Raw genomic sequence first — 22,782 nt, 5'->3', positions numbered from 1 at the left:
TCTTCGATCAACTGCGGATGATGAAATATCAAATTCCGACGCTTACACGAAGAAATTATTCTTTTGCATATACATATCAAAAATATTAAAAGTGAGAAAATGGACGAAATTGCCGAAATAAAAAATCCCACAAGACTAAAGAACTAGAAGAAAAAATGGCTTCAAAGAAAGCAACTTTAAAAGGTTTCCAGTGGAGAAGAAATATGCCAAAAGAGAAACGCACATTACAGCAGAAACAATATAAAATAAAATTACATTTACGAAGTAATTTCAAGATAATAAATTGAAGAACACTGTCGTGAACGAGAAATTGAAATTAAAAATTCATGATCCTTCAAAATATGCGCTGCTATGAAAGCATGGTTGGACAGAAACTGTGGACAAACAGCCGCCATATGAGCAATAAACTTGGTAAATTTGCTGCACAAAATGACAATAAGACAACAATCGTAATGCCGAGGAACATTAAAAGACGGGAAAATCTTACTCGCAAGGATTACGTAGGTTAAGCAAACTTTTGATTTCGACTCTAGATTGAGGTGTCGCCGTGGCAGTTAAAGCAACTGTGCTAACTGTTGGAAATGACGATTTCAAAAGGCCCAACTTGAGGTAATCGGAACTATTTGAAATAGAAAAAAATGAACTTGTACACATTCCAAAACGAAACAAATGTCATACCGAAATTCCTGTCCCCATTGAGGAACACAGTGAGCTTCGTCAATCACAAAACGTGCCAGCTACTTCCTCTTGAACAACGACACCAGCATAGACTTTAACCTATTGCTTTGAGTATCCTTAAGGGCAATTACATTCCGTACTGGGGTGAGATACACCAGCTTTCTGTCTAAAAAGAACTTGTCGTCATTTTACTGCAAACATCAAAACATACATTAGTACGAAACAAAACTACCTGGTTTGTTTTTTCCAAGATTCAGAAATATTGCGTTGGTTTCTTTCACCGTGCGATTTAGGTGTTCCACAGCTATCTAAGGAAAAAATAACCATGTAGCATAACAAATTATGTAAAAATAAATTTCGTATAAACAGAATCCCGAGTTTCTTCAAATGAAACACTTGATCAACTATCAACGAAACCAACGGACAAACAACCACCGTGACAACAGAGTCAATAATTTCCGGTAGTTGAAAACACAAAGATTTTCCTTCACCAGTTGGCATAACAACAAGACAATTCTTTTTCGCAAGCAAAGCATCTACGACCAAATGCTGTTTTTCCCTTAATTTAAAAATTCCAACCCTTTTTAGATGAATCATTAGGTCAATGGTTGGTGCGGGATCACTGTTACTAAACGTCACATCAAAGCAGTCGTGTCACTTTCACCAAAAATGGTCAAATCACCAAGTTCCGAGAAAAAAGTATTAAAAGACAATCAACTCGTTGGGCAACGTCACACGAATATCGTTTTTTTACCACGATTCACATGTGATTGGAGACAACATCTCGACAAGCATTACGATTTTTGAATCTAGACAATTTTCATTAACCAACTAGAATAAAAAACATTAAACAATGTGGTAGAGTGTGTAGCAATGGTAACTTAACTCGGGACTTTCTTTCACCTGACCAAGCCATTCGTAAGTGGCTACTATTTCTTCCAACATGGTATTCAACGTTTCGTTCTATAATTGATAGAGTAAAATTAAAATAATCCAACAAAACAATAGATGAAAACATTTGCGTAGATCAAACTGTGTGGAGACACTCCCGAAATGCTATTCAAGGAATTTTTATCTGCAAAATTTGTTGGAGAGCAGTCTTCCAATTTGGCTACATTATTTGTAGATTTAGAAATACGATAGAATTGTTTGAAATCGATTATGTTGAAATGCAACACAAGCATTTAATTTAACTCATGCTGCCCCATATATTTTTCCATTCTATCCCTTGCTGATAGTAATAGTTCATCACATTGTGCCATGGTACATGTTCCCCCTTTACGTGTTTATAATGGAAAGCAAATTTTTTTGCTATTAAATGTGATTTAGTTGTTCATGCTACGTTTGAAATAAATAATACTTGAACAAAAGATACAGTTGTGCATGACACACCATATGCTCTCGGTGAATTTTGGGCAGATACAGTTGATCCGACAGTTTGTCCATTCGGTGGCTACATGGATTACGTAATTAGGGAGACCGGACCCAAGAACTAGTCTATTTTTTTTTCAAATATAAATTTCAAATGACAACTAAAGGAAAATAACACACGCTACAGAATCAAACTCAAACTCTGATTTTGAAATAAAATAAGAATATTTTTTTTCTCATTGTTGAAAGATGCCTACTTTCCCACATGGGTCCTGTCTCCCCTATGCAAAGGAAAGAGAAAGGCCGGGCTGGGTAACTGGTGTAGGGCAATATATACAGGAACCTCTATTTAGTAAAACCGAAACATATACAATGCTGCTATAAATATTGTATATGGTGCTAAAGATATACAAGCATGAATATTGACTACAGTATCGGGCAGCGATGATTAATTGTGTATTTGATCTATGAATTGTGTAGAAAATACATATTGAGTTGGAAAACCAAAAGATAGACATTCACTCACATGACCTACCGGGTCATACAGTTGAATAATTTTCTCCGAATAGGTCACACAATTCACATGATGGTTTGACATGCAAATGCACTGTATCAAATGGTTAAGTAGCTAGTTAACTTTAAATTAGCTAAGAGTAAATATTCCAATTGTTATTGATGAAAAACATACACTTTTTAAATTACGATGTAAATTTAGTGAAATAAATAATTGTTTTGTTAAACCTGCAAGATCATTTTCGAATATTTTTAGCCATAACAAAGGATGAAATTTCTTTTTACATTCAAATAATTCGTCACTAGTTTTAAAAGTGTGCAAACAACATCTATTTATAATTGCTGATGGTTCCTGCATACCGAATGATATCAGTGCTTTATTCGAAAAAAAAACCACATGGTAAAGCTACTCTTCTCTGATTCTTAACATTAATTGCTACATCCTGTCCCTCGATAATATTTTTTTACAATTCTATTCTTAGCTTCCCAATATTTTGTTTATTAATAAGAATTACTCTTTTACCAGGGGCATAATTGAATTGAAACGAAGTTTTTTCCATAAAATTGCAATAGAATCGAGGTAATTCTACAATGCTATTGGCAGCATTTGGGGGCCCATAAAACCATCATACTTGATACCTAACGTCATCATACTTGCAGTGTTCCTTATTATTATTAAACAACGTTTCCTAATTTGATAATATAAAATTTTCACTAACTAAACCAATAGCTTCTTCAAACTACTCTCTTGAACTTCTTTGAATATAATGACTATTTTTGCCAAACCACAGGCTGAGCGATCTTGCAACGTACTGTTCATTCAGTAGAAGTTCCACTTGTGACTGAATTTATCGCATCACTAGATTCCAGCGTCAGCGGCATTAGAAGGTCTAGGAGAAAATGGCCTTTTTTCAGTACTCTCACATTTACTGTTATCGGGTTCGAGTCTTGGCAATAGGACCACGTTAAACGACGAGCCGAACAAGAGCCAATGAACCAAGACTGACCAAGGGAACAGTTAGAGTATTCTGTATAAAAACTGGGAAAAAAACCCATTCCGTCTAAATAAATTACGGAGTGTTGACTCGATTTCTTGTGGCATTTATGATGGATGGCAGGTTTACGATTTGGTCGATCAACTATTTGTTGACACCATAATTATAATGAATGGATGAATGAATTGCCAAATTTTAGTGGATAATAAAGGATTTGTTATTTTAAGGAGACCTTTTTGTCGTTTGTTGTTACGTTTGCATTTTTCAAGAGAACAAAAGCCCTAGCCTCCGTAAAATGACGACAATCGTCCTTCTGCCGACTTCTGTTCCTAACTTGTAACTTCTGTAGTCAAGAAAGGCCTTCTTTTTAAATTTCAACTTTTTTATCGATGCGAAATCAACAAAATTTTTTAAATTTAAATTTAACTTTGTGGAATACGATAAAAAACATATTGCCTGGAATAGGATGAAAAAGTCCAAAGCCTTCAAGAGGAAATCACCAATTGCGTCGAAAATTGCAATGGACATTTTAAATTATGATCTCGATAGTTTTCCATGGTAAATATCCTTATGGTATCATATTGTTAGTGTTACATGGTATCATATTCTTGAAGAAAAAGTTGATTAAAACTTAGATAAAAGATTCTTATGGATATCCTTAATGGACTACGCTATTACTCTTTCTGCTTTACTACTCTCTCTCTTTTCCTACTTCTTTTGCTTTTTTTTAAACAGTGGTTTTTAAAATCTAGTCATCCTTGCAACTGCCGTTCATCTCCGTATTTAACTGATAGGTTTAAGACATTGCGATAGCGTTAAAAAGATTTTTTTTTCCTTTCGGGATTCAAAAATGTGTTCTTGTGTGGTGTGTGTTGGATCTTTAACCACAGTCTTATGTAATATTGACTGAAGCTCAAACAAATGCCTTGTAGAAATTTTGCAAACTACCTGTTTACTTATTTATTTATACTTGTTGTTATGAATTGTTTCTCAAACTCGACTAAAATATAAAAAGAAAATTCCTTCAAAATAGACACCTTATTAACCAAAATGAGAAATACTTGAAAAAAATCCGTATCACTGTAGATTACGTAAAGGGTGGATACTGAAAGATTGTCTGTCCATTTAACTGTTGAGTACTTAAAGTATGGGATCATCTAGTTTCATGTAAATTATTGTTCAAGCAATGGAAATGAAATAATGTTGCAATTGAATATAATGAGATTACTCTATTTGATTATTTTTTTTCTTACAGTATTTCTATTGATGCAGAAGATTAATTACATTTAATTTTGGTTAAAATTTTATTTTCCCTTGCTGTTGCCATTCACTGTGGCATGCTGTTGCACCCTCTGATGTTTGCCCTTGCATACACCATCCACCATTTTGTTGGTGCTCATAGGTCTTACATTCTTTCTGTGTTTTTCGAACCCCATCTGCTTACAACTGGTAATTATCCTGAAAATTGTGTTATACCAATGTATCCATGACTCAATGTGTGAACGTTATCGTTACACGAATATTACACGTGGAAAAAGACTCAAGCTGCAACTAATCAGCGTCAACGGCAGAGCGTTCTCCGTCGGATTCGCACTACTCGTACAAGGATGGCTACTATAACCATGGTTTATTGGCTAGTAAATGTAATTTTGCAGATGGATATTTTTTTTACAAAGTCTTCTGGTAACTGCGATCTTTTTTACTCTTGGCATAATTTTCAGTTGATTTCTCATTCCTTTTGTGTTTCAATTTCAGAAACTGAAACTTTCAACTGAATTCTCGAATTCGACTTCTTTCTCGAATTCCTCCAATATTTCACCAACGGGTAAGACATACCACAACACTTGATTGGTCTTGCACTGGAGTATTGCAACTGCAAAACGATATTCTAGACGATAAAAATTTCGTCTAAAAATTCACAAACGGGAAAAGATGGTGAATAAGTATTCTCTTGACTGTAAATGATAGGTGCCTGAAGATGAAAGGTCAAATGGTAAAAAAATGGGTAAATTCTAGCGAGAGATTATTCCTAAAATTTCTCTATTTTAGTATAGAGTTCTTCTTTCGTATTAACTTTACCATTTTATTGTGAACGTCAAAATCACGTGCACGCTCGTGGGTTCTGGGGCTAATTTCTCCCTCCACAGAAAAAAGTATCTAGAACTGATTGTAAAATGGATAAAGCATTATTTAAATTTATTTTTTCCTCCATCCCTCATTTTTGGATTTTTTTGCCGTAGTTTGATTTTGCCAGCCTCGAATTTTGTGGATTGGAATTGCGAGAGAAGAGAAATTCGTCGCTGTGCATGGCTTTTTTTATGGTTGCACATGCGCCACTACTCTTTTGACACGCTTCCCCTCCCCCCAAAATGGATTTATGATCCTTATGCTTTTTTCTGAGAAGAAATATTTTTTTAGTAGAAAGATCGGAAAAGGCGCTCTCGCCCACGCCAATGCCCTAACCTACCGTGCCATTACGCCGCCCGTGCCTCCGCCTGAACCTCCAGCAATGGACAAAAAAATATTTTTCAACAAAGGGAAGAACGCGAAGGCTGCGAGGGGTGCAGACAATTCAAATGTCACCCAGTCGTCACCAATGGTCGAACCGATGGAATGGAATTATGAATGAAAGAAAACAACAACAAATTTAATAAAAATTAACATGTTTAATAATATAATAAAATTGTAATAATTTTCCTTTTTCTTAATTTTCAGCGCCGCCTGCACCAGCTCCACTGCCTCCTTACTGCCTCCAGGAGCAGCTACTCCATCTCCAGCAGCACCACTTACTCCGACACCAGTGCCTTCTTTGCTTCCGTGGTCCCCTCGATGCTGCCACTGCCAGCTAATGCAGGTAATTTAAACATTGCTAGAGATGATGGAGCAGAACAAGTGCGTGTGCACAAAGGAATTTTTTTTCGTCACCTCACTTCACCGTGGAAGGCACCGCCAAGGAAAAATTTCATCTTCAATCTCTCCACTTCGGTTCATTTCAGTTTCCTGCCAAATTCACGCCGATAAAAATGAAAAGACAAAAATATTAGCGCAGAGTTTTTTGGTATATCATTGTTTATATACCGCGACAGCAGACATTTGTTTTTTTTCTATAAGTGATAAAACGCCCTGCCTATATATAACTATAGAGGCAATAGAAAAAATCTTTTCTTATAAAGAAAATCAAATCAGCAAAGACTTTCAAAATAATGTCAATATTTAATGAATGAATTCTGTGAATAAAGATGTTGTTGTTGTTCCGCAGTCAGAACAACGCTCCACCCATTCTTTTTGCGCTAAGGAATGTTGAACCGATTCCAACATTGACAAAAATAGCTTACAAACACCAGAGTTCCATTTCCAGCACGAGGGAATAAATTTAACCTAGAGCCAAGCTGCCCTGTTCCTCTTGGTTTCTCATTCGTAGACCTTCAAATACTTTTTAAAAAGCAAATGAAGATAAATGCTCGTTTTCTCAACAGAAGTCTGTCAGCGAAGAATATAGAAAAAGAAAAAAAACCAAACGAACCATGAGGATCTACCAGCTCTATTCGTGAATTGGAAACGCAATTTCGCAGTACTACTTCGTCTGTGTAGATGCATTGATAACGAAAATGCAGAAGTCAACATCAACAATAAACGAGAAAAACCTTCAGACGTTGCAGCAGCAGCTCCAACGGGCAACGTCATAAACGTGGAGCAGCTGCTCGCGTAGCAACAGCAGATGTTGCATATCATGCAGGAGCTGTTGCAAGGTATGCAGGAAGATTGGAAAGCCAGAACGGAAAATCATTTTCACCAGGAAGTCCCCAAACGTGGGAAACCGGTCCAAAACCCACCAACTGGTGTCCCGGGCGGAGATGAGGTGAAAGATGTGAAACCGGTTTAACACCCGCCAATTGTTGTCCCGGGTTGAGATGAAGCTTTGCCGCTGATGTAGCAGCGATAGTGCATAAGCCTGAAATTTCATTTTTGCAAGGCACATACGGCCTTTTGTTGATATTTGCTACAATATGCTTCATTTGGCCTGCCATAAAGAAATCATGCCTTTGGAATGTTTACTGTCATTTTGAATTTTTATGCCATTTTCTCGTCCCAGTAACCCCTAGTCTCGATTTAATATTTTAAACTATAAGTTAAAAAATTCTTTGTAAAGGATAAAAGGCCAAATAAACTACGTCATCGTCGGATTCAGAAAAATGAGCGACTTAAAACCATATCATAGTAGTATGATATCTGGTTACGTACGTCAAAAATAAAACAACCGAATAATAGAATTAAAAAGGCGATAAATTACATTTTAAGACAAAAAAAGGTGTGTACTCTGTAGCTGCCAGAGGTATAGCGCCCCACTTAATAATACGTGATCGAATTGATCGACACGGCTTGTAGGTGACAACGTCATCTAATGAAAGGCGCGTCGGATGTGAATATAGGCGGACAAAAAATGCCGAAAGTTGAAAGGACAGTCGAGTGACATCAAAGTGCAATGAGAAGCCCAAAAGTCGACCCGAGATGAATGTCGATTGAACACGTAGGCCAGCACACGAGATGAAAGCGAAAAGGGGGGAAAACAAGTCAATCTAACACACACCATCTTGTTGTTCGTCCTTTTTTTCACTGGGCTAGTTTCTATCTATTCGTGTGAACAATATGACGATCGCTTGACTAGTTTCCTATGTCTAAAATGGCTAGGTCTTTTTATTTCTAGGGGGGACAACGTAACGGGGGTCAATCAAGTCTTTCTTGAAATGCCATTGAACTTTCAGGGCTCATTAGCTCGTACGTAACGAGTCGATGGGAGCGTGTGGACTTGGTTGCCTCTTGCATATAAACTAGGGGTTAAAGTCTATTTTAACAACCCACTTTTTATTATACTTTGTAATTTTATTTTACTTAATTCCGCATTTTTCTCTATAGAAAATGGTAGTTTTACTTCAATACACCAATTATTGTATTATACTACTTTATTATACTTTATACTTTACTTAATGGCACAACACCGCGGATGTACACACACGCATGAAGGTTGGTATTGTACTGGTTGAAAATAAATTTTATGAACGTTGCCAGATTCATGCAACATTGCCATTTAGTACAATATTGATTTGGTGAATAAAGACAAAGAATGCTGGCCTGCTGGGTTAAAATATCAATTCGTAGCTCAATGGTATAGTTCTGGGTTAGTGATCTAGAGGGTCGTGGTTCGGGACTGGTTCTAACTTATTATGTGATTATATGTAAATAAAATGAATAAAATTATTTAGTAAAGTATCTTTTCATTTAATTAGTACATTATAATAATGTACAGAATATTTACAATATCAAGTGCCGAATAAAACGAGTGATTATTTTAATTTACTGTACTAAATAGTTAGGTTAGGTTAGTTTACTATGCTATATAGTTTACTAAGATTCATATTATAATTGAAGTAAATTAAGTAAAGGAAGTTTAGAAGAATGCTGGCTTGATATCACATTTCGTAGCTCAATAGTATAGTTCTGGGTAAGCGATCTAGAGGGTCGTGGTTCGGGACTGATTCAAACTTTTTATGTGATTATATGTAAATAAGATTAATAAAATTATTTAAGTAAAGTATCTTTTCATTTAATTAGTACATTATAATAAAGTACAGAATATTTTCAATATCAAGTACCGAATAAAACGAGTGATTAGTTTAATTTACTGTACTAAATAGTTAGGTTAGGTTAGGTTAGGTTAGGTTAGGTTAGTTTACTTTGCTATACAGTCTACTGGATATTCACATTATAATTGAAGTAAGTTAAGTAAAGGAAGTTAACTTGGTGCTGGGTTGATATTATTTTGGGTTAAAGTACTGTAAAAGTTACTTAACTTGGGGGCGTATTAATCGTATTATGCTACGTTATTGTATAATTTATTGGCTGAAAAATATAACCATGATAATCATATAATCATGACCATGCTACGTTATTGTATAACTATGGCTGAAAAATTTCGATGTTTTGCTCTTTTCGTTAACAAATCATGCAGTTAGCGTAAAAGGCGTAATTTGAAATTGTGAGCTTTTGTGGAAGACAATCTGGATAAAAATAAAAAAAGGGGGGGTTGGGGGGGTCTCCCCCCCACAAAAAACATTATTACTGCGATTCATTGCCAAACACAGCACATTAATAAAAATTTACTTTCATATTTAAGTTTATAATTGTTGCGTGGAATCAAATCAAATCAAATTATAATATTAAAAGTATAAGTATGGCTCAAATTGTGATGCATGCAACGTCTGAGAATTTCTGTAGCAGACGACACCTGAATTAGTTTGATTATTGACGGTGGTAGTGAAACATCTCAGTAATTTGACTAGACTTTTTGTAGCTAATAACGACTCAGAAGTGTATTTCAGATTGTTCGTGTAACCAAAAACAAACCATCTCAACTGCAGAATTTTGGATTTCCTTTTTTGTAGAAATAGTTTTTGACCGAGATAGTGTAGCAACTCACACAAGTAAAATATGACTTAATTTTCAAAGAATTAACGTCTAAGTAGTGCATCAACTATTATTGGTTTAAAAGAAAATAAGTCAGTGCTCACTGCAGAAAATTGGATAATCTTTATATGCCAGATTGCCAGTAAGAATTTTATAAATTATTAACCAAATTAGTTATCTGTAGTTAAGTTTTTTTGCTGATTGATCTAGAGCTAAGTAAGATAGGCTATTCATGGGTTTAAATTTAGTAAAGTAATGTGTATTTCAGCAGATTTTTTATGTATTTTTGCTTTACTTTATTATACCTTGAGTACTTTATTATACTTTGAGTACTTTATTATACTTTACTTTACCCACCCAAAACCCCTGTATTTCCTCGCTACGCTCGGGCTCATTCCCGTTTAGTTACTTAACTATATTACATTAAGTAAAGTAAAAGTATAATAAAAAGTGGGTTGCTAAAATAGACTTTTACCAAACTAGGTACCGGTATTTCGTCCCCACGATTTGCTTTCGCGAGCTATTGATCGCCATTGCCAGTCTACGCACAAGATTTCCAAGTGTTTTATTTGTAATTTTTTCGTTTATTATTTCATCTGCCGACAACAGAGATACCACTGCTATATATAAGAGTTGTCGGCAAGTGCACAGGTGAACGAGAGCGTTAATAATGTAAACCCGGGTTGAGATGAAGCTTTGCCGCTGATGTAGCAGCGATAGTGCATAAGCCTGAAATTTCATTTTTGCAAGGCACATACGGCCTTTTGTTGATATTTGCTACAATATGCTTCATTTGGCCTGCCATAAAGAAATCATGCTTTTGGAATGTTTACTGTCATTTTGTATTTTTATGCCATTTTCTCGTCCCAGTAACCCCTAGTCTCGATTTAATATTTTAAACTATAAGTTAAAAAATTCTTTGTAAAGGATAAAAGGCCAAATAAACTACGTCATCGTCGGATTCAGAAAAATGAGCGACTTAAAACCATATCATAGTAGTATGATATCTGGTTACGTACGTCAAAAATGACTCATGTACGGACATGAAAGATAACCTCTCTTGATGCCAGTGCTAACCGGAATGAGATTTTCTTCCGTCGCCTTTGGCGGCCCTCTACCGGACATTTCTACCCATCACTTAACACAAACAAACTAAGCACACATGTCAGAGTTGCCAGATTACAAAAAATCCAAAGAAGCTCTTCACATCGTATTTCCTTGACATTTCAATGATTATTCTAGAAGAATTAGCTTTAAAGCTTATGGGTGTGTTTAATAGCTTTACAGCGAATGGGATCTTCATCATCATAAAAAATGATAGCATTTGCCTATGGTTTTGAGACACCATCTTTTGCACATCTGCTTCAAACATCTGGTCTGAACTCAGAAGACAAAAGTAACTGATTTGCAGGAAGAGTTAGTTCACGAACTGTTGCTGCATTTGATTTACATGCCGTTAAATTGGAGTATTTTGTACAATAGAATTTTCTGTTTCAATGACGCCGTTGCATTTGTTGCTTGAAGTTGAAACTGAATTCATATAAGTCATCAATTTATTAATGAGACAGAGTTTATAAACTTTTTAACAATACATGATCGAGTGATCGACTTATCTATAAATACTGGTCAAAGAAGAAGATCCATTGACATCAGGGGTTTGGGAAAATGTTGCAACAACCGACGGTTGCAGTTGTCTTCCGTTCTTTGTTTTTTAGACCAGCATTCGTCGTGAACGTTTGAGGGCTATCATGCTCATGCTACCAAGCTGTAAATGTGGTAGTGGCTTTTCGCCAACCCTCTAGCTTTAAACCCCTTAAGTATTTATAAAGATAATGGTTAAAAGTAAAGATTAAAAGAAAAAGTAAGACTATGAAATAAAACTTAGTTGTCTGCTGAAGGGTGCGCTTAAACAGATGAGAAATAACTAAACAATATTCAACCTCTGAGGTTGCCGTTGTTTTTAGTTAAGTAACTCAGTGAAGAAAATCTCTACAGTAGTCTCAAATTCCATGACTTTCCGGTTAAGTCATCGAATATCCCCAAATTTTTTGTTCCCTGAATTTTCCACGAATTGCCAAGATTTGTTTGCATCCAGTCATTTTCATTGTCAATGAAAATTGAACTAAATGTGATCATTTCTCTTGGGATTTTAGTCTGGTTTGATTTTGTTGTGTGCTTATCCACTGGTTGATCAAAATCTAAATTTAATAATACCCTTTATATTCTGAGAGTAAAAAAAGGAAGGACAATTTTTTCTTCTTATTAATAATGTCTAGATAGTGAGTAAAAGTTTATGATATTAAAAATGGATAATATACATAAAACTAAAAAAGATTTCATTAAAAATTTGTTCACAAATATTAACATCTGTACTTACTCTCATACATCACACTTTTTATCATTATACATTTGTATTCGCTGTCTTTACTTGTCTGTTGACAAAAACTTGATTTTCTACTTCTTTTTTTAAGTAACCTAAAATGCATTGTTTTGTTGCAGTGAATCTTATATTTTTCAGTTAGATTTTTTTATTCAAGTAAGTTACTTGAAGTAACATGGTTTGATTTATTATGTGTTTTATTTGTATCATCTTTTTTAAATTGCTATCTTCTACTTTTCTTTAGTTTTTTTTAAATAATTTTATCGTCATTGACTTAATGGACGAAATTCAATCTGGTTCTTTGATTTCCATTTGATTATTTTACATGAAAAATATAAGATTATGACAATCTGTAGGATAGGTATAAGAGATCACGTCGACTTTTGGCAGAAAGAGAGGACTAATGGAAGAGTATGGACGTTGGCAATAATACTAATGTGTGTCTCTACCAGCACCCGCTATTAATCTTCCACTGTCATATCTGATATCTCCAGTATCGTAATTGTCATTCACTTTCTTGCCTTCACTTTGAATTCAACTCTTAAGCCTTCATCGTGTCTATTCCAACTGTTAATTGAAAGGCTATCTCAATTTGACCTTGTGTGCAAAGTGGCATGATGAACTGTGTCACTGAAGTGTTTTGAAAAGAAACCAGGAAAACTAAAGATTCAATAAGATAAGATTACATAACAGAAACAGCTTTTAGGTTATTATGGGTACCCATAATGTTGTTGTTGGTACTAATATGCTGAATACACATTGACAAGCATTCTAGTGGCACGGATATTATGATGATAAAGGTAATTTCCTCATGGATACTGCGCAATCAAGAACTGTTGCGGACAAAATGATACTTTTAAAAGTGAAAGGAGAAAATAATCGATTGGGGATACACTGACGAATAATATAGCCAAACTACCTGTGTCCATTGAGGAAGAAGTTTAGACCGATCCAGGAGCTAGAGCAAGAATTAGGAAGAGGGGGATTTACACGAAGAGGTAAGGCAGGTTATCTTGGAAGAAGTTGAGGTAAAATTTAGAAAATTTCATTATAATCATGTAAAAAAGCAGGCCTAAAAATACGCGGGCCCGATTGACTATACGCCTGAATGTTTAAAATCCGTAGTAGGACCCCTACAAAATAGGCAACCCCTCAACAAATACTCCCATACCAAAAAGAATCCTACAATAAAGGCCTAATTTAACAAGCAATACATGACTTACAGCAAAAAATCATTGAACCCTGTTATTTACTGTTCTTCTATATTTCTTGATTTTTTTACTTCAGATTTCCTGTTTCAGTGGAAGAATTTTTTTCACATTTCACAAATCGTGTCAACTGGGCCAGTCATTTCTCTCTTTAATCGACTCATTCGATCTTCAGCAGCATGTGTCTGACTCTAGCCACGTCGGTGGCCACACTCTCGATCTTGTGTTATCAAGATCGTCGGACAACTTTCTAGTTGATTGTTCCACATCCGACTTCATCAGTGACCATCGTGCGATCCATTGGTGCGCCAAGGCACACCGCCCGTTGCGTCCAGTCAAGAAGGTAGAGTTCAGGAAGCTGAAGTCAATCGACTTTTCTTCTTTCTGCTCTGACCTGCTAAAGCTGCCACTTCTTACGTCCCCAGCTGGGGACTGTGAAAGTGCTCTGTCGCAGTACAACAACGGCCTTGCATGTGTTCTCGACTCACACGCTCCAATGGTCAAAAGATGCTTCACTGTTCGCCCAGATAATCCGTGGGACAATGAGGAGATCCATGCGGCTAGAAGAAAAGTGAGGAGGCTGGAGAGGCGCTGGAAGCTGACAAACCTGACAATTGACAAGCAAATCATGCATGGCGAGCTGCGGAATCTCCACGAGATGATCAACCTGGCTAAGAGATCCTTCCTTGAATCTCAGATCCTGGAAGCTGGTGGGAAGAAGACCTCCCTCTTCAAGCTAGTTGACTCGCTGCTGCTCGTCAAACCTGGTCTGCGGCTACCCACTCATGATTCCTTAGCTGAACTCGTTGAGCAGTTTAGCCACTTCTTTGTCTCCAAGATCAACACCATCCGAGCGAACCTTGACGCTGCTGCTGGAAACTGGGAACCGGAGACACGTCAACCCGTCGTCGCCTTCTCATCCTTCTCTCCAGTAACAGTTTGTGAAATTTCGTCTCTCATATTGTCGTGTGCATCAAAGTCCTCCCCTCTTGACCCATTGCCTACGTTTGTTCTAAAGAAGTGCCTACCCTCATTGGCTCCCTCAATTGCAAACATAATTAATTTGTCTCTCTCCTCTGGAGTGTTTCCCCAGGATATGAAGCTTGCCCTCATTACCCCACTGTTGAAAAAACATGGCCTTGATTCTGATGTGCTCTCCAACTATCGACCTGTGTCCCTTCTTTCATTCCTCTCTAAACTTCTTGAACGTGTCGCCGCTAAACAGCTTGTGGCATATCTTGAGTCTCAGTCCCTGTTTGCCTCTGTGCAATCAGCGTACAGAGCTGCTCACTCCACTGAAACTGCCCTTCTTAAGGTACTTAACGATCTCCTCACTTCGGTTGACAACGGCGACGCTGTCATCCTGGCTCTCCTTGATCAAAGCGCAGCCTTTGACACCATCGACCATGGCATTCTCCTAGACCGCCTCTCTGCTCGCTTTGGTGTCTCTGGACTCGCCCTCACCTGGTTCACCTCGTATCTCGACAAAAGGCAGCAGTCGGTCAGCGTCAATGGCGTATCGTCATCTCCCACCCCACTCATTTACGGTGTTCCGCAAGGCTCGGTGCTAGGCCCTATACTCTACATCCTGTACAACTCCCCGATGCACGAAATAGCTTCGTCCTTTGGGATTTCTGACCACTACTTTGCCGACGATTCCCAAGAGTATGATTCTTTCACCCCATCTCTGTCTGCAGCTGACCAACAACGAGTTTTCGATAACCTTACAGCGTCTCTTTTAGAACAAGGGAAATGGCTGGCTGCCAACCGCCTTAAACTGAATGAAGACAAAACGGATGCTCTCCTAGTCTCTTCAAAAGACAATGTAGCGAAGAAACGTATTGCGTCTATTCCTCTCGTGGTCGGTGGCGCCAGCATCATTCCCTCTCCTGTGGTCCGAAATCTTGGGGTTCTACTTGACTCTCACCTAACAATGGAGCAACAGATAAATTCATCATGCAGATCGTCCTACTTTCACCTCAGGCGAATCGCGAGAATAAAGAAATTCCTCTCTCTTCCTGCAGTGATACAGCTCGTGCATGCTTTTGTTCTGTCCCACATTGACTACGGCAACGCTCTACTGGTTGGTCTTCCCGCAACTCGCCTGGCGAAGTTGCAGCGTGTCCAAAACTCAGCAGCTCGTCTCATCATGGGTGTAAGCCGACGTGAATCCATCACTCCAGTTCTCCGCTCCCTGCACTGGCTCCCAGTGTGTCAGCGCATCGAGTTCAAGATTGCTGTCCAAGTGTTCCGTTGCTTAGTTGGTCTCGCGCCACAGTACCTCAGTGCACTAATCAGCATCCGTGACACCGGCCGTGAATCCCGCTCCTCCTTCCAGCTCCTACTCTTCACCCCTCGCAGCCACATGAAAAGCTTTGGCGATCGAGCATTCTCAGTCGCCTCTCCTCGAATTTGGAATTCCTTACCCCCCGACCTTCGCTTACTAGCTCTCTTTCCTTACTCTCCTCTTTTCTCTCTCACACAGTTTCGTTGTAAGCTAAAAACATTTTTGTTTCGAACGGCATATGAAAATTGAGTTTCCCCATGTATATTGTCGGAGCTGATAGCGCCTTTGATCATGATTTGGAAAAGGCGCTATTCAATATTAAATGCAATACATTATCATTATTATTATTATTATTATTTCGTTCATTTTGGTCGGGGTCATCCCTGTATCTGTTTTTGGAAAAACGGAGCATAAAAAACCTAGCAACCATTACCTAACAACTAGTAATTTACTAAATTTTTCCCTTCTTATTTACTACATAATAGTCGTCAAAAAACAGCGGTAGAACATGCGAATACAGACGAAATGATAACGTTGCTCATTTATTGCTTGGTGTTAATTGAGACGCCATTTCTTTATATGCCCAAAAAATTACCGATTTTATTCATTTTTAGTTTTCATTTTTTTATGCCTCTTTATTCTTTGTAATTTTGTTGTAACTATAAATAAAAAGCTAAAAAAACCCTAAGGTCGAAAAGAAAAAAAAAATTATTATATTTTAAAATTAATTATTTTTTCATTGCGGCAATTTTTTTGAGAGGGGGTGGGAAGAGAATTTGTGTTAGAAAAAAAATAACCCTTCTCTCTCTCTTTCCGTGCTTGATTTGGATTCCGTCAGCCGTTGCAAGAAAAAAGCGACCAAAGTGACAAAAAAAGCGGTCGGCACAGTATCGGACACCCTGCAAGAAACCAGCACCAACAACAAGTCAACAAGTCTAGGCTCGACCAGCTCGTAGCATCTAGTCACGGTCGGGGTCGTCCAGTGGTCCAAGCACCAGCAATTCCCGTTGGATTTGGGTTCAGGTCGTTTTTCAAAATATATTTTTCTAAAAATTACTCTACTGTTTAAAAATGAAACTTTTTTAACTGTTCTGCTAAAGACATCTTGTTAACGCCGTTAACTGTTTCATAAGTGATACAGCTTAAAACCTAGTTATTTTTCTGTAGAAAAAGGAACTATGGGTAGCCTGGGATCGTTTTTTACAATGGCTTTTTGCTTTTTTTGAACAAGTATCGGTCAAAAATGTTTTTTATCACGGCTGCAAAAAGACACATGGCTACTGCCGTTTCATTGTGTAGAACTTGTTTAATGTTTTACCGATAAGTTTTTTCGTATAAAAAGATTTTAGTAGCGTCGGGTAATTTTTCTACAACGGCTTTCTTTTTTGGTCATCTACAGGTTAAAAATGTAAGTTATTTTTGAAATATTTTGCTAAAGACACCAGGTTACCACAGTTCATTGTTAAAGAATTGACGCAGCTTTAAATGGAAAATTTATTTCGTATCAAAAGATTTGTTTAGTGTTGTTTCATTTTTGTTTAAATTGCAGGGAGTTGTTAACATTGTTAAAGCTGGTTGGTTGGCTCATGACAATGAAAACAGAGTCCCCCGGTCTGTAAGCATTGATAACGAAATTTTGCAGAAAGTGGAATGTAAAGTAGTAGGCCGCCTGATTGTCAGTCGGGGTAGTAATCGCATAGAGGGGAGCGAGGATATGGCTGCGCTGGCGAACCTACCGACGACAGTGTTTTCGGCTGTTGTTGCAGTTTTATTCTGGAACGCTTGAAGTAACCGAATTCGCCAGGGTTTCTGTGCATGTGTTAGTGATGGGAGGCATCACAGGAACACTGCCAAAACATGTCAAAGAAAACCAGAACTCCTACCTCTGGCTTTCCGCTATATATTGCAACAATGTCTAAAACACTTCTGACTTCTGCTTCTTACTGTCACCGAAACACAAGAACACTAAAGTTATCCGGCCTCTAACCGCTACATCCTCTTGTAGTGGTTAGTCTTCCGCGTTTCCCTGTATGACGTTACCAGTAGTTGCGATACGGCAGACAGCACAACTGTGGAACACTCGAAGTTTCCAATCTGGACAGCCGACGTTCACGTAGTGCGCAAAACGTGCCTGTGGTTCACTGAATGCAGTTGCAGTATGCTCATGGTAGAAGACGAAAATATTTTGGCAATATCAAGGAATTTACAAACTTGCCTACAAACCAACAGTTAAAGAAGTGTTGTATTGCCCAAAAGAAATGAGTGCAGACAGAACAGAAAGACTAATCATTTTAGTTTTTCCGAAAGTTTATGAAGTGAAGGAAGGTCTCTTCTTCTTCAAATGGAAGGAGTGGTGAGTGAGAGCCTCCGAAATGTACGTCTAATACACTGTTGGGACACTTCTTCTCTTGGTGGTAGCCAATCAGACATTTAAAAGCCATGGTTCCCGTTTGGAAAATGCCCTTCCGGAATGGGTATCGGCTTAAGAGAGAGATAAATTCACCTGCAAATGGCCATGGTAGTAGCCATAAACTCTTTTTTTTTCCTCATCCTATTTAGTACGCTATACCATCAAATGGGATGGGGATGCAGATTCAACTCTCTATGTTTATGGTAAGCTCTTTATTATATTTGTGTACAATTCTCTTTCATGAATTATTTTCATTGTTTTAGGTGATGAAAAAAACAGTAAGTCGTCAAGAATAACTTTCATCAGCAGCAATCCTCCAGAACAGCAATTAATTAGCAATTTCCAAATGCTTCGAGCAGTACATAACATATCTGGTTGCCGAGAAGTACATGTCATCGTTACAATTTTTATTAGTTTTCATTGAATTTCAAAAATTTGTTAAATGTTAATATTATGTCTTTTAGGAATTTTGAATCCGAAAAAATTTCAAAATTTTGGAAGGTTTTATCCGGCATGCTCTATACGAGTGGGGGAGGGGCCGTGTACCCGCACGTGGTACAACCACGTCTAATCGCAACATTTGAAGCCATGCAAGAAAAGTAAAAAAAAAAAATAAACCTTTTTTTTTTGCTGTGAAGTGTGAACTTGGGCAATCAGTCGACGGAAAATGTAAGAAACATACGTAAGCATATTATCCATTCTCATTAATTTGATTTTCCATCAAAAGGCTTTCATAGTTTTGGCGTAAGTCACTTCAAACAATTAGCATAGATCGACGAATTTTTTTTGCTCAAAAATTTTTTGCTAAAGAAAAGTGACATATTTTTTCCATTCCAATCACGACTTCAATGTAGTGAAAGAATTACCCCTTTTGATCAACAAAACATGCAAGACGTTTCTACTAAAACAACCCTGAAAAAAAAAGAATGTGATGTTCGTCTCAACAAGAGATGCAACCATGTTAATGTTTTGGTGCGTCAGAGCAATTCAAAATAACCGGCAGGTTTTTTTTAAATTTTTTTTTGCATTCACTAGAGTGCGCTGATCTCAAGAACCTCGCTTAAAAAGAGGTGGAGACTGCGTCAAGACGAAAGCACTGGAGAGATGGGGAAGCTCTAGGCTTGAACTATTCCATCAATTCGGCTATGTTAAAACACGCTTCAGAATTAGGAACACCTAATTCAAGCAGCGTTGCAGAATAAGAATATATTGATTATTAAAAGTTTTGTTTTGATATTCATATTTGGCATTGGCATTGCTGTTTATTCCGCCTGTAATTCTGGTTCTCAGCCAATGAGGCGACAGCGTCGTCAGCAGATAGTTGCCAACAGATAAATGTAAAGAATCACAAAGAATTGAATTCCATGGAAATTTTTCGTCATTGTAGGGGGGGGATTCACAAACTCAAATGTATATAAATATTATTTTTTATGAAATGCTTATATTTTCTGTTCATCATCACGATTCATAACAGTGTCTGGAATTATTATCTCAGCGGTTGTGTTGTCAGAATCTTGCGTGTCATTGTTTGATTCATTAATCTGTTAAAAATTCTACAAATATAATTAAATACAATTTTATATTACTTAAATATTAATACCGTGTTAGCACTATCATTTTCTTCTACCCTACTGACATCCATATCAATATCAGAATCCTCTAAATCAATATTATTATTTTTAGTTTTATAGTTAGAAATTTTTTATTTTTACATGTATACAGCTGAATACCTTTGACCGATTATTAATGGGAGTAGTTGTATCACTTGACTGTTTGACAATACTATTTGAATCTTCAGAAGGTTGTTATGTAAATAAAATATTTATGCTTTGTTACTTGATATTACATATTTATTTTAATTGAATAACCTCTTCAATTTGGCTTTCTGACTCGCTTTCTTTATCCATGGACTTTTTATTGACTTTTTCACTTGACTTTTTTACGATACTATTTGCATCTTCAGAAGACTGTTAAGTAAATAAAATATTTATGCATTGTTACTTGTTATAGATATTTATTTCAATTGAATTACCTTTCAATTTGGCTTTCAGGCTCGCTTGCTTCATCCATGGATTTCTCATCTCCCATCCCGTCATCTGAAAAAGAACTTTCATCTGCAACCAATGCTTTTAAATCGAGATTTTCCACCGAACGGCAAGTCATTGAACTTTCCTGTAAATATTTATTTTGATGTTATTAAAAGATAGGTTAGAAAAATAAAAAATATTGATATTACTGGTATACTTGACGCTTGATCCTTAAATTGATCATGATTGACTTGCTTGACTTTTGGGTTCAGCATTTTTTCGATTAAAATTTTATGATTTGCCTACACAGAAAACAAAAATATGGTATCCTCAAAATCCTCAAAGCAACAAAAAGATTTTACCCTTTCTGCTAATAATTCAGCTTTAGATCGAGCCAGATCTGATTTCAAGTTCTGTAAAGAAAAGGCAATTCGATTAATGTAATTAAAAAGTTAAAGGTAAAGATTAAAATTAAAACTTACATTAACTTCAACGTTAACTGTCCTTTTATAAGCCATAAATCCTCTAACAAGTTGTTTTTTGGTTAAATTCAGTAACTTTGATTCTGTTAGATCGTTCATTTTAGAACTTTACTAAACTAGCTACTATGTTTTGATGTTATAGTGTACTGTGTTGCCTAATTTTGAAATAATTCTTCGTTAAACTAAATGTTTCATGGCTTATCTAACCATGAAAATCATATAATCATGACCATGCTACGTTATTGTATAACTATGGCTGAAAAATTTCGATGTTTTGCTCTTTTCGTTAACAAATCATGCAGTTAGCGTAAAAGGCGTAATTTGAAATGGTGCCTTCTTTCATGCAGTCATTAAAATTCTGTTGATTAATTTCCCTTAAAATCAATATATGGCTTAAGATAAGAGAAGATAAATCCCTCCTTTGCTTAAATTTTTTTGAATTTTAAGTGAAGTCTGGGTACAATTGATTTCATGTAAAAGAGTAAAAATTTATTTATTGTTCGTAAACCACTGTAACTTGAGAACTTTAAAAACTCTTGAATACTGCTTTAAATATTATTCTTCGTGCTCAGGATCTGAAGCATTTAAGCGCTTTTTCAAAGCGGTCATCAGTTTTCTATATAACATACAGTAAAATGCTACAAACATATCGTGTTGAATCACTATTTAAAAAAAACTTACCTTGCAACAAGCTTCGCCATCACTCATTACACTCATTTCCTCTTGAGTTTCAAGCTGAGGTTGGGGTTTCTTTTTTTATACCATTCCACTGCCTTACTGATACAAAATGGAACAATCATTGGCCCAAATTCTTTACTTATCCAAATAAGCCAAAGAGAAACATTCCATATGATGTCCAGTGAGGATTGTCGATCAGCACACGGGTAATGGGTGTAATTACTTCGTGAATTGCAGCTTCAATCAGGTCGGGTGTTGTGGATAAAGAAACAAGAATTTCGCAAATTACGCGAATTGGTGGCATGTTCTAAAATGTTAAAAATGTAGATTAACATCAACAAATTTGGAAAAAAAATTTAAAATCTAACTTACAAAAGGTGAGTTATTTGCTGAATGGTGGAAACAGTTAATTAAGAAGCAAGTTTTACAATCACGTTTTTCGCAGCAAAAGCACGGTATGCGTAGTTGCCATGCAAAATTGAATATACCCTCATGCTTACAACATGGTAGAAGAGGGGATGGAATTATCGTTTACCAATATTTAAAAAACTTACCTTGAAACAAGCTCCCCTAACACATCACTCATTTCCTCCTGAATTTCAAGCTTAGAAAGGAGATTCTTTGGGGTTTCTCTTTTTTCTTGCGATATATTCCCCTTATTCCCAAATCCCAAATCCAAAAACACATACATTTCAATCCAATTCCTTACGCTGTCCCATGAGGATCGTCGGACATCACATGGGTTATTACTTTTTCAATGGCACCTCAATCGGGTCAGGTGTGGTGGATGATGTGAGACTATCAATTTGACGAATTTGCCGATTTGATGGCATGTTCAAAAATGTTCAAAATGTATGTTAACATTTACAAATGAATAAACTTGATAAATTTTACTTACGAAATGGCGGAGTAATTTGCTGAATTGAAAATGGGGGAAACAGTTTACGACAAATTTTTGCAATTCACTGTTTTCTGAAGTGGAGGAACGAAATATATAGAAAGTAATGTATCCACGAAATTTCGGATATATCCTTTAAAAAGAGTTACTATGCATTAGGATTCAGACTAACCCAACCTTTGTGATTTCGGACTAGATTTGATATATCTTTCCCCATTTAGATGAAAATATTTAGGAGGCTTTTCCTGAGGTCAAGAATACATGAACTTTAATCGTACAGATGAACGATTGATCCATTTTGACCCACTCTTTCTTCGTTAGAAAAAAGCATAAATAATAATAATAATAATAAAAACAAAATAAATTAAGTTTGACAATAAGCATAAAGACATG

The 22,782-nt window shown here is 36.5% G+C and overlaps 1 long non-coding RNA gene across 1 annotated transcript; it reads left to right on the top strand.

Moving 5' to 3' along the window:
- The first annotated feature begins 18,001 nt into the window (after positions 1-18,001).
- Positions 18,002-22,576, top strand: LOC124206013. Its single transcript, XR_006879535.1, has 3 exons — positions 18,002-18,507; positions 18,568-19,276; positions 19,340-22,576. It is a non-coding gene; the product is annotated as an uncharacterized LOC124206013 (long non-coding RNA).
- The last annotated feature ends 206 nt before the right edge of the window (positions 22,577-22,782 follow it).

This window comes from Daphnia pulex, chromosome 10, assembly GCF_021134715.1.
Source record: "Daphnia pulex isolate KAP4 chromosome 10, ASM2113471v1".
In the NCBI taxonomy this organism is placed as follows: Eukaryota; Metazoa; Arthropoda; class Branchiopoda; order Diplostraca; family Daphniidae; genus Daphnia; species Daphnia pulex.
This window is presented reverse-complemented; position numbering and strand designations above follow the sequence as displayed.